This window comes from Chlamydotis macqueenii, chromosome 12 (assembly GCF_036417535.1).
Source record: "Chlamydotis macqueenii isolate bChlMac1 chromosome 12, bChlMac1.mat, whole genome shotgun sequence".
NCBI classification, from domain to species: domain Eukaryota; kingdom Metazoa; phylum Chordata; class Aves; order Otidiformes; family Otididae; genus Chlamydotis; species Chlamydotis macqueenii.
Genome location: NC_141567.1, coordinates 20,308,310 through 20,320,712, shown reverse-complemented (window position 1 = coordinate 20,320,712; position 12,403 = coordinate 20,308,310). Strand labels below are relative to the sequence as shown.

Here is a 12,403-nt window from a genome sequence, read left to right as displayed (position 1 = left end):
CGTTCATCTGAAGCCTCTTATTGAATGCACAGTTTCATTAAGGAACATGCATCTCTTCCACTAGAGCATATCTCTACAGAAGCAATATGAACAAGCTAGATTTTGTCCTCATTCAGAATTTTTTCCTTATTTTTTTCCTCTCATTTTCTTCATTTATAATTTTTTCCTGATGCTGCAAGAAGATATTGTTCCCACATAGCAAACATACCCCTCCAAATGTCATACTTCTTTCAAATAAAGAAGGTACACTGGCCAAAATCTTACCAGAGTTTTCTCTCACAAAAACATATGCCACATACTCCGCATACATAAAGTTTACTTCAGTACATAAGCAGCATGATCTGAATAAGCATTATTGGATATATGTAACGTGGAGTTTCACTAGTTTTTTCCAAGTTTGTCTTGCATTAGGAATGAAACACCTGGGTCTACAGGCACCATGAAATGCATGCAGCCCAACAAGCAACACAACAAAGATCAGCTTAACCCCTTGCTGTTCCCTCCATCTTGAGTTACTTAGCCCCCTACTTCTACACTGCAAATCCTAAAATTAATTGTCATAGCAACAGGAGTCCAAGTCTTCATTTACAATGCAAATAATCTTTTCAATCATGTTATTCATGCACACCCTCACAGCTTTGGATTTGCAACGTATGGCAGTCAACTCTTTAGGGGGGACGTGGGGAGAGGAACAGAACACACAGGTACAACACACTGCATGCAGTGCTCAGAAAGCAGCTCAACCTCAGCCTCTGCTTTACAGAAAGTTTCTTCCTCCTGTACTTCCATTTAAGAATAAACAGCTGCTGCTGGAAAGCCAGACTGCTAAGATTAGTTCTGCTGTTAAGGCTGCTTATTCTTGAGCTGTAAATAGATACACAGCTGATGAAAGCTACCTTTAAACAAGTTTTTAATTTGACTTACTTAAAACAGACTTTAAAGAAGAGTTCCTTGAGGCATGTGTCAGATGGGTGTTAGGCTGCTGGTTTTTGGTGAGGAAAAGAATCCATTTTTGCCACAGTAGAAGGTATGAATAAGCAAAATTTTGTCCCCTGAGAAATCTGGAAAAAAAAAAGAAATAGTATATTAATCAGTGTACTTATTCTATGCTTTTTGAATAATAATAACTGGCATAAATCAACTTTACCTTTGACCTTAGGAGCCTAACAGATACTACTCTCAATGGAGATAAAGTACCATGTACCATAATTTGCATTAAGAAGATTAGTTGGGCACAACCCAGACAATTAAGAAAAAAAAAAGAATTATGAATGTACAAAAATATTGGTATGCACATCCTATGAGAAAATGATAATTCACACTTAAAAATTCCGCTAACAGCTCTCTTTCTTAAGATTCATCAAATACTCCTTTTTCTTCTTATAAGCTATCAAAATCTAAGGCAATGAAGCAGTGAAGAGTTATCCAGTAGAAGATTCAATTAGGATAGCCATTTTCTTTCAGGGAAAAAAGGGACAAACACAAAGAAAGAAGGAACACCACTTTATTTCACATGATTTATTTATTTTTAAAAGAAACAGCATTTCTCTTCACATATAATCTCCTCCTATCTCTTAAGTATAAGTCCTGCTGCTTGCAAATACATAATCCAATTACTATAAGCTTCGCCTTATTACTTTAAAAGGCACTTACAATCAGTTTCACTCTGTTTTTTTAATCCATTCATAAAACTCATAATGCTTGAAACTGAGCCCAGCCTTACCAGAACTGGGATAGCAGATATCTGCCTAAACCCTCTCATCGTGGAAAACATTCCTTCCGATGACGCTTTTAAAACAACATCCACAATTTTTATGAACTTGTGCAAATTATGATATGAGACGAGAACATTAACTCCTAGAATATAGACAGAAATAATCAAATCTCAGTAGATAATAATCCTTCTGCAAAACATCCCAGCTGTGTATCAACTCAACTCTAACATTAAGCATTTGTGAGCTAATATGTAGTACTTAATAAGATTCCTAGCTTTTTTTTTTGCTTCACCACAATCTATTTTCATGCCAGAATCATACAGCTGACCAAAGAATTATCTTCAATTCTTTGTTGGAACTTACTTACGTGATGCACCACATCAGATATCCTCATACAGAAGTAGATTATTTTGAAGTTCATAAAAACATAAAAAGAATAATTTGATACATTGCAAAGGAAATATAAGCAGCAGTCAAACCCCATTTGCCTATCACCCTCCTCTTTATCGCTCTCACAGAACTTAAAAAAAACCCAACTGTACAAACCTCATCAGCTTACAGAAGTAACTTTTAATAGCTCTAACACCTTCAAAGGTACTTCAGCCGCAAGGGACAGAAATAACCACCAAGTGTGAACATGCCTCAACATTTGCGTGTATACGGTGTTAACAAACTGAAGTATCTGCACTATAAAGTTCCTATTAGCTATAAGGAAATAACTAAAATATCTGTTACGCAGCCTTCTAAATCAAATTATGACATTTCTGCTATGGAGACATAACTTTTCTCACTGCCCTGGAAATAGCCAAGCAGACAACATATAGTCCTTTTTTCAGCTACATAGTAACAAACAACCATCAAAACATTTTTATAGTTTTGTTCAAGGCAGCAGCTGCACAGAAAAACAAACCCTTTCCACCCAACGCTCCACCTACTTCTTCAGTTGAAAGAGGACTTGATGTATGTGCTCGCAGTACATCCTTTTTTAGCAAATCACAACGTACCATTTAAACTACGCTAAAAATTACTCTGCTCAGTTTGCTGGCATAAATAAGTGATCTAGAAGATTAGCATGGATACTATGATTGTTGGGGCAAAAGGAAGCACACGTAATTCAGTCCTTTGGGGCTTTTCTCACACACACACTGCAGCTTCATGGATTTATTTAGTTTTCCACTGTTTTTTTTTAGTTTGTAGCTGTTTCACTGAACACTTGATACTACAGTGTGCAAAACCTCAAGCTTATTCATAACTTGCAGTGAGATTTATAGCAGTTATTGCTATCCCTGCAAACGGTTTCTTCAGGCATTCTGTAAATGCAAGTTCTTCCTTACAAATGGCCTTTCACCTGGCTAGCGTATGGGAGATTATAATCACAAACTGTGTAGGAATGGAAAATTAAGGCTAACTTTAGATCTTAGGAATTTAATTTTGTTGTTATGGAGAGTGCTCCTGGAGGAGCCTTCTCCCTTCTCTTTACTCACCGACTGCAGAGTAAGCACAGGCTAAGGCTAGCTGCTGTGAATTCCCAGGTTAAGGTCAACTTTAAATACCGCTTACTCTGCCTGTTGTGTTCCCCTCTATAATGCGCCAATACACTGCAGAACGCTCCCCATACGACCACAACTTGGTCCATGACAAATTATACAAAGATACAGATATACAGAATAAAATTACTGTTAGCTATCAAAAGGTTCAGAGTGGAGAGCAATTTCAGCTCTAATTCCCTTAAAATTCTGGGGACAAATTTTGCATTTATCTTTCAGATTTGCATGGTCCCTGCAATAACTTCTGTGTGGAGTCAGCAAAGAAAATGAGGAAACACAGACTAAAGATGCTACATATATATATATTTCAAACCAAAGAACTTGATTTCAAACAGGTCTTTTGAGGGTAAGAAGGAGTCTTGGCAAAACTGAGGCCAGCTGGCACAGTAGTTCTTCATTAAGAATTAATAGTCACAGCAAGTTTCTCAGTTTTTCCCTGTTTTTGTTTGATGTTTCAAAGTAAACTCTGACAAGGAGCTGAAGAAGCTTCTTCCACTCAGTTTCTCTAAGTACCTCAACTCTCTTCTGAGATTCATGCAATCCAACACAGGACTGAAATACTTCCTACAATCCCTGAGCAGCTTGGGAGCAGCCACACAGTACTGAAAACCTTCTCTACTAATCTTCTGTTGAACCTGGAGCAGCATCTCCCCCACAAAGTCTCAAGTGGGTACTCACTTCCATTATTTTTGTGTCATGCATGCAATCCAAATTAATTTTAGGACAAGACAAAAGCATTATTTTTTATAACATCAGCTTTGAGCTTAGTTTCTGTTAAGACTAGCCTTCTTTGGTGTAAGTTCTACATTCAGAACAAGGCCTTAACTGTTCTGCAAAGGGGCTCTTCGCAAAGATTTCCTTTAGCTCAAGCAACATACGAAGGAAAATGTGTCTCTAATAATAAGGAAGCAGTAATATTTAAAAGTAATAAAAAGATCACCTGAAGGAAGAGGTTTTTATGTTGAAGATAGTTGCTATCACTGTGTAGGTCCTCCTAAAGAGAAATGACAGCCATCAAAGAAATGATGATTCTAGTTACGGGAAGTGGTTCTGCCATGTCCTGCAGATATCAGAGCCGAAAATTGTAGGGGCAGGGTATAAAATTTGACACACAGCATCTGTCCACAGCTCATCTACAAAAGATCTACGGCTGGCTAATGTTTCATGGTCTTGCAGACACCTTTGACAATTATTTTACTCCCCAGAGTAAGGCTTCACTTTGATGATTCAACTTTTTAATGACCAGTTCTTGAGTACAGCCCAAAGCTCTAGCACAAACAGATTTTCTTTTTGTACTGAACCTTCATCACTTCAAATCTCTTTGTAACCACTACATAAGAAACATCTATGGCTTTATCTGTTTCCTAAGTCTCTATGATCTGTCACAAGTTACTGATGAAGGAAAAGATTTCTCCTCTAGCTAGAAAAATTCTTATTTAGCCTGACCAGTGCTTCTTCCCTGTGAGAAATGGGACCACATTTCTCTCCTCCTTGGCTTCTGCTAGTTTGACTCAGAAATGTGTGCAGTAGATCGAGCTGACAGGGAGACGAAGGCAGAAGCCTAAAGGACAACAGAAGTGTTAACATGACGAGCTCTGAATACATAGCCTCATTGATACGATTCTCCGAGCATTCTTTATCTTGTTGTATACAGAGATCAGAGAAAGGTTCAACTGCTTAGTTGTATGTCAATGGCACACTCAACAGATTAAGAGCTCAAGTGCAGGCTTTTAAAAGGGAATCTTCAGCGTATTCATGCCTTGACATAGACAATTCAGCTGCTATTTTAAACACAAGGTTTGACTGTCTATTACTCTTCACTTTGCATTGTTCCTCGAAACAAGGCAAAACACATCATGGTGAGTTTTCCACATTCCCCTTAAAAATACTGATCCCGCCTATTGGTTCCTCCCACAGCTTCAGTGACAGACTGGTGGGAAAGTTCCCTCTCACACAAGTGCCCTAAAAATAACGGCAGAATTGAACTTCCGAAATTCAGATTACGTACAAAAAGCATGTCCTTGTAAGTCCTTAGATGGATATAACGCATAAAGAACAGCAAGTGACTAGCTTGTCAGGCAGTCATATAACCTGCTGGAAGTCAACAGTAAGTGTATCAGCTCAGTGTACAGAGCAGCTAAAGAACTTACAGCAAGAAAGGGCTCACACAGCCACGTAAGGTAGCAAAACAGAACTGGTAATGTCCCCAACCCTGTGGCTCTCATCCTCATTCCACGAAACATGAAATTCCTCAGTTACTGCATTTAGTTTGGAAAACTAAGCTGAGAAGACTAGAAGGCTTAATTCATTTTCCTACTAAAAACTATGTTTTAACATAATCACCAAGATTTTTAGAACAACTAGAGATACAAAGGAGAAAATAAAGATACAACACAGAATCTGGAATGATTCATTTCACAACATTTTGAAGATGCATAATGTAAGTATAGCAACTGTGTGTTTCACTTAAACTACATACGTAAACGACAGTCTAAGAACCCATTATGAAAACTGAAAACCACGCATCAGGTAAGTCTAGAGAGAAAGCACTCCTCCTCCCGTTTGCACAGTATGGAAGAATATCTCACAGATGCAGTACCAGAGGCCATGAAACAACTCCATAGCTATGCCAGGGACTGAGCAGTCAGAGCTTGTAATGTAGCTAAACAGAGACTGAGTCCTTACTCTTCCTCAGCTCAGAGGGTCGTGCTGTAGGAAAGTCACGCAGTGAAGGTCAAGCATCACATTTCATACTGAGAAAGAACTGATATATTACTATAATAAATTATAATAATGGATACTAACCTGTTTTCAGTACTCTGAAGACACTCATTCCTACAGTCACTACAGAAGAATTAAAGTACAATTCCTATAAATCATGTTCAATTGTTGGAATCTGCTAATGTTAAAAATCATAGAATCACAGAATAGTTAAGGTTGGAAGGGACCGTTAAAGTCCATCCAGTCCAACCCCCCTGCCAGGAGCAGGGACATCTCCAACCAGATCAGGTCGCTCAGAGCCCCGTCCAGCCTGGCCTTGAGCACTTCCAGGGATGGGGGATCCACCACCTCTCTGGGCAACCTGGGCCATTGCTCCACCACCCTCAGCGTACAGAATTTTTCCTTATACCCAGTCTGAATCTGCTTCCTTCTATTTTGAAACCGTTACCCCTGGTGCTAGCACAACAGAGTTTCTGTGCTGAAGAGTTTCTCCCCATCTTTCCTGTAGGCCCCCTTTAGGGTACCGGAAGGCTGCTCTAAGGTCTCCCCAGAGCCTCCTCTTCTCCAGGCTGAACAGCCCCAACTCTCTCAGCCTGACCTCACAGCAGAGGTGCTCCAGCCCTCTGACCATCTTTGTGGCCTCCTCTGGACCCACTCCAACAGGTCCACATCCTTCTGATGTTGGTGGGTCCAGAACTGGATGCAGTGCTGCAGGTGGGGTCTCAGCAAAGCAGAGTAGAGGGGGAGAATCCCCTCCCTTGACCTGCTGGCCACGCTCCTCTAGATGCAGCCCAGGATGTGGTTGGCTTTCTGGGCTGCAAGGGTGCATTGCCACCTCATGTTGAGCTTCTCGTCCACCAGTACCTCCAAGTCCTCCTCAGGGCTGCTCTCAATGCCCTTATTCTCCAGCTTGTATTGATGTCGGGGATTGCCCCAAGCCGTGTTCAGGACCTTGCGCTTGGTCTTATTGAACCTCATGAGGTTCGTGTGGAACCACTTCCGAAGTTTGTCCAGGTCCCTCTTGATAGCAAATCTGCAAGTTAGTATTACAGTTAGGGAAAAACACCATGGGTTTTGTTGTTTGTTTGTTTTGGTTTGTTTTTTGTTTTCAATTATGGGTTATTTCTAAAACTTTCTGCCAGAGTAGGCAAGTACATGAAGGTGTAAGTGCATTATTTTCAATGCCAACTCAATAGATCACTTTTCATAGTGGAAAGGGAAAAATGTGGCAAGAATGAGTGTTCATCAAAACTCAAAGAAAATAGCAGATGCTCTAAGGAGCAAGAAAATTCCCCTTTCATTTAGTCAAATCAATCTGGTAACATTCTGTAAGTTTTCTCTTACCACAAATAAGCTATAGCTACCTCTACAGTCATCAAAATTAATAATCTCTTTGCATTCATAATTTTTCCTGTAATTCAGGCAGTATTGAAAAATAATTAACAGGAAATACTCCAGCTCAACAAGAACTGGAAGCTGATGAATCAAGGAAAATATTACAAGGAAACAAGCAGAAGAACTGTATAAAAAAAGAAAGCCTTAGCAACTAACAGACATTCAAAGTCTGATGTTAAAATAGTGCAGCCTGATTTTTGAGAGCTTTTGAACAGTTCTGACCAACTTCAACAGGACTGATGGATATTTAATGTCTCTAAGAAGCAGACCATTAGTTCTAATTGCCACTGGCGTCATCATCTATTATTACGCTCTATGAAAAGCGAGACACAGTTGGAGTTAAATATCAATGTGCGAAACAGGAAATTTAGAAAGCCAGAAAAAAAATGAAAATTGCTATTGACTGAAAAATAAGCCCGGGGGTGGGGGAATAAAACCCTTCACGACATTGAATATTAATGTCTACAGGCAACAGCTAAAGAAAACAATAACGGTGCCTGTTTTTTTTTAACTCATGTACCAAATTCACATATGAAAAAAGTGCCTGGAAACTAAATTAAGAACAATCTCTTTTGAAACAAACTGCTTAGACTACTAGACAGAAAAAAAAAGAGGGGTAAAATACAAAAGAATTTGTATTCTCCTTGAGCCTTAGTCAACAAACATGATGACAACATCACTCCAAAGAATTAGAATGTTTTGTAGAGCTTACTGCAAGCTCCAGCACATATCTTTCAGTTCAGTCTACTGCAGAAGGAATTATTTATGTGTTTTTTAAACATCTCAAACACATGGATTTCAGAAATACCCATATTTTTCTCTGCTTTTTATAACAAAAGTGCCCTGGAAAGTAGACAGACTCATTAAAAAAAAAAAAAATTCCTAGAAGCTATCCAAAGTGACATTCTCTTTCACACTAATTTTTTTTTTTTTAAAGACACATTGATCAAACTCCTCTGCTTTGCTGCTGATCTGAAGCTACAGGCATAGCCAGGCTGATTGGGAGTCTTTGCTGATTATTTTTAGAAACAATGTATCATCACTTTTCAGACAATACACACTGTCCATTTATTAGAAATTTTTCAAAGCAGCATGGCAAAAAACCTGCTCTTCTTGAGTAGCCAGAAAAGTAAGGAAGAAAGAGAATTCCATTACTGTTAGTTCAAAATAAAAAGATGTGGAGGTGAAGCAGGAATTATTTCAATGATAGTCTGTAACTTCAGTTACATGTTATGGGAAATACAAATGGTTGATGGGAGAGGAGCGAAAGAGAGAAAAATCTATTATTTGATGTGGGAAGTTGGTCCCACGACAGCAGTTCAGTAGTATTTGGTAAGACAGATGCTCAACAAACAGGCAAGACTAAAAACTACACAAAAGGGGAAGAAAAAAATTTTTTTTTTGGCTTGAAACCATATTCTTCCATCACCTGCAAAAAAGCAACTAAATGAGCTGATCGAAATGGCAGCTGAAGGAGTGACTAGCCACAGCGCAAGAAGCAGAGAAAGAGGGTTACTCTCATTTCCCTGTTCAGTTTCTCAGAAACCTATTTGAAAAATTATGGGTTTATTACGTCAGCCGCTTTCCACTAAATCAGTCCGTTTGCCAGACAGTGAATACGTGCAATATTCACTCATCTGAGTCAGCTTTTCTCGTACTTACAAATGTTTTGGAAAAACCTCTTGCTTTTCAGTTTGCTGCACCAGTCAGTTAACCAGCAGTGTTCTCCATCTCATGACAGACAGAACAACCTAATGCACCGGGTTTGCGTGGCAAGGATTTGGTAGCAGGGAGGCTACAGGGGTGGCTTCTGTGAGACACGGCCAGAAGCTTCCCCCGTGCCCGACAGAGCCAATGCCAGCCAGCTCCAAGACAGACCCACCGCAGGCCAAGGCCGAGCCCATCAGCAACGGTGGTAGCACCTCTGGGATAATGTATTTAAGGAGGGGAAAAAAGCGGCAGAGAAAGTGTGACGACCTGCAACCCCCATTCCCCCGTACCCCTGTGCTGCTGGTGGGGAGGAGGTAGAGAATCCAGGAGTGAAGTTAAGCGTGGGAAGAGGGGAGAGGTGGGGGGGAAAGTGTTTTTGAGATTTGGTTTTGTTTCTCATTATCCTACTCTGGTTTGCTTGTGGTGGTAATTGGTGAATGATCTCTCCCTGTCCATATCTCAACCCACAAGCTTTTTGTTGTATTTTCTCTCCCCCCATCCCCTCTGGGCAGGGGGAGGAGTGAACAAGCAGCTGTGTGGTGCTTAGCCACCAGCTGGGGCTAAACCATGACAGCTAATTTCTTGGAGCTGGAGTCAGCAGACACTGAAAAGCAAACCATCTATGGGGAGCTCATAATACTTTAAAACGTAAAAAGGTAAAAGCCGAACTTTTATCTAGTTGATAATAATTTGTTGTTTTCAAGCTCTAGCATCAATGTAAAAGTGCCGATGTCAGGAAAAGAAGGTGGTCACTACCATTCACTAGTCAAATATATAAACTTGGATCTGAACTAAGGTCATGCCACCAGTATTTGTGTTTTAATTAATGCAGAAATGGATCTAGTCATGTGCAACATAATATACGCAACTCAAACTACACAGCAGCTACTATTTTCTTATGTACAACATCAGTGTCTTCTATGATGGTGATCTCTAAAGATGAGAGGCTAAAGGGAAGAAAAAAATGCCACTTTCACAAATACATTTCACCCAAAAGAGACTTAGCTGCAAAGAACTTCTTGGGCAACTTCAGTCAGTCTTGAATCTGACCTGTGATTTTTACACAGCTTATGTGACTGAATATCTAGTCCACATAGACAAATCCACATCTCCTTGATTAAATTAGACTGTCAGTCTCCTAAAGTAAAGCCATAGCCAAAAGGCTCAAAATTACGTAAACAATCTCCAGCAGGAGGTTGAAAATCTGTCTCTGTATTTTCTCTATAATTCCAATGACAGAATGAAAAGCTTCAAGTAGCATGCCTTCAAACAAAAAGACATTCAGAGAATTTATATTATAATTGGCATTGCTACTTACAGATGAACAGTAAACTTTCCCATAATACTTTACCTCTTGGAAGTCAGACGCTTTACAGCATGTCACCCCAGCCGGTGTCACCACACTGACCTTGGCAGTCTTCCTGTCCTGTCAGTCCTTCTCCAAACCACTACAAGAATTTAGTAAGGGACAGATTTCCTCATATTGTTCTCTGTTCTTTCCATGAAGTAATCTATCTATCAAACATTACTGAGATGAAGACACTGGCATCTGTGGAAGCAAAGACTTCAGCGAGGGCCTTTTTTTTTTTTTCCATATGGAGACAGAAAGTTAAGGAGTAGCATAGCTCAAGTGTATTAAGTTACTTACTGGAGAAATCTGGCTCAGGAAAAGACTGAACTATAATTCTATAATTCTGCTATAATTCTATTACTTTGCCTCCTATCAAGGAAAAGAAGTAATGAAGTAATGTTCATAAAGAAAGGATTGCACATAGGTGAATAGACTCACCTTGCCTCAGCTGAATGCAGGAAAAACGCAGATTATGTACTGCTCTAAAGAGTGCAGGAACTGCAGTCATTTATTCTTCTCTTGCATCTGTATTTCAAATAGACTGAAAAATTACTGAAATCTTTTCAGCTACCTTGCTGAAGGGGTGTAAAGATGTAATTTGGGGTTAAGTTTTTATAGCATTTTTGCTCTCACTTTCTAGGCTTGACAACTTTCTCCTGGACACAACCAAGCTGGCTGTAATATCAAACAGCAAACGTATACTACTTACTCTGAATAGAAATAGTGAACAAAACCACTCAAATTTTAGACATCATTTGCAATTTGCTGCACTGCTTCAGTGAAGAAAAAAAATACCCAGTATTCTGGCACAAGGACACTAGGCCTTAAAAAAAGAAAATGCTTGTGAAAGCTAGGAATAAAGTTCATTGTAAGGGCACACCAGAAGCTGCACTAACAAGCATAAACACACAGTCCCGTGACCTTCCCGATTTACAAATAGCTCCTACAGTTTTCAGAAATAGGAGGCAGCTCTCAGTGCTGCAGGTGCCGACCTCTCCAGTTTTGTCTGGACTCATCTATCAACCTTTAGTTAACATCAGCACATGAATACCAGCATGCTCTGTGGCACAGTTAACATCTCTGAATCCACAAAATCAATAAGGCTTATTAACTTTGATAATTCTAATTATTTTTCAAATTGTACAATGGTTTCTGGGGAGCTGGGAAGAATGATACCCAGAGGGATGGGTGTAAGTCTCATTAGGGAGACTGTTAGAAAAGCAGGCTGAAAATGCATTCCCCTTTCACCACACGATACCAGTCCAAAACTGTGCCTGTGAGATCGCTAGCACGACATTATCCAGTGACATCTGTCTTCAAAACTTCATTTCCAGCTCAGCAGAACCCTGATTTGTAAATCCTAATGGCAGAGTTGAAGGTTCACCTGTTTAGTCAGCCCTTCTTCTTACCGAGAGATGGAAAAAACACTGTGCAAGAATTCCAGAACCCCTTGTCTGTAGCCAAAAAAGAGAATCTGCAAATGGAGATGTGAGGCTCTCCCTGGACTGGTAACAGATGTAGCCGGGCTCTACTAAGGCACTCTAGTCGTGCTTTGGAGTCTATTTTGGGAGTTAACTATTTTAGGAGTCTAGGTTCTTAATTCCAGGAAGATGGTTCAAGTCACATCATATAAATACCCCGTTATATATTACTGAAAAATTGCAATAATTTTTTCAACATACTGGGTTAATTCAGACATTAAGAGAAATCATAGTATAGTATTTAAATATCTGTACCAACAAATACTATATATATACATATATTAGTGTTTCCTTATACTGCAGGACAGGAAGACACCCTTCTTTTTTTGTACAGTAGAAGTACTTTTATCACTTCTCTTTATTTGAAGAAGCTGACTTACACATGTTTATTACTAACTGCAAGGGAAATCAAAGATTATTTCTCACTGGTCCAAGAACATGGTCTGGAAACTAACAGGCACAGTGCAACTCAGTTTTCACTAT

At 39.5% G+C, this 12,403-nt stretch overlaps 1 protein-coding gene across 2 annotated transcripts in view; it reads right to left on the bottom strand.

Annotated features, from left to right (window-relative positions):
• Positions 1-12,403, bottom strand: part of OTUD7A (OTU deubiquitinase 7A) — a 130,570-nt gene that overhangs the window by 65,562 nt on the left and 52,605 nt on the right. For both annotated transcript variants that reach the window (XM_086757157.1, XM_086757156.1), the window contains exon 4: positions 925-1,061. The gene's annotated coding sequence lies outside the window, so the exon portion shown is untranslated. The remainder of the gene's footprint in view (positions 1-924; positions 1,062-12,403) is intronic.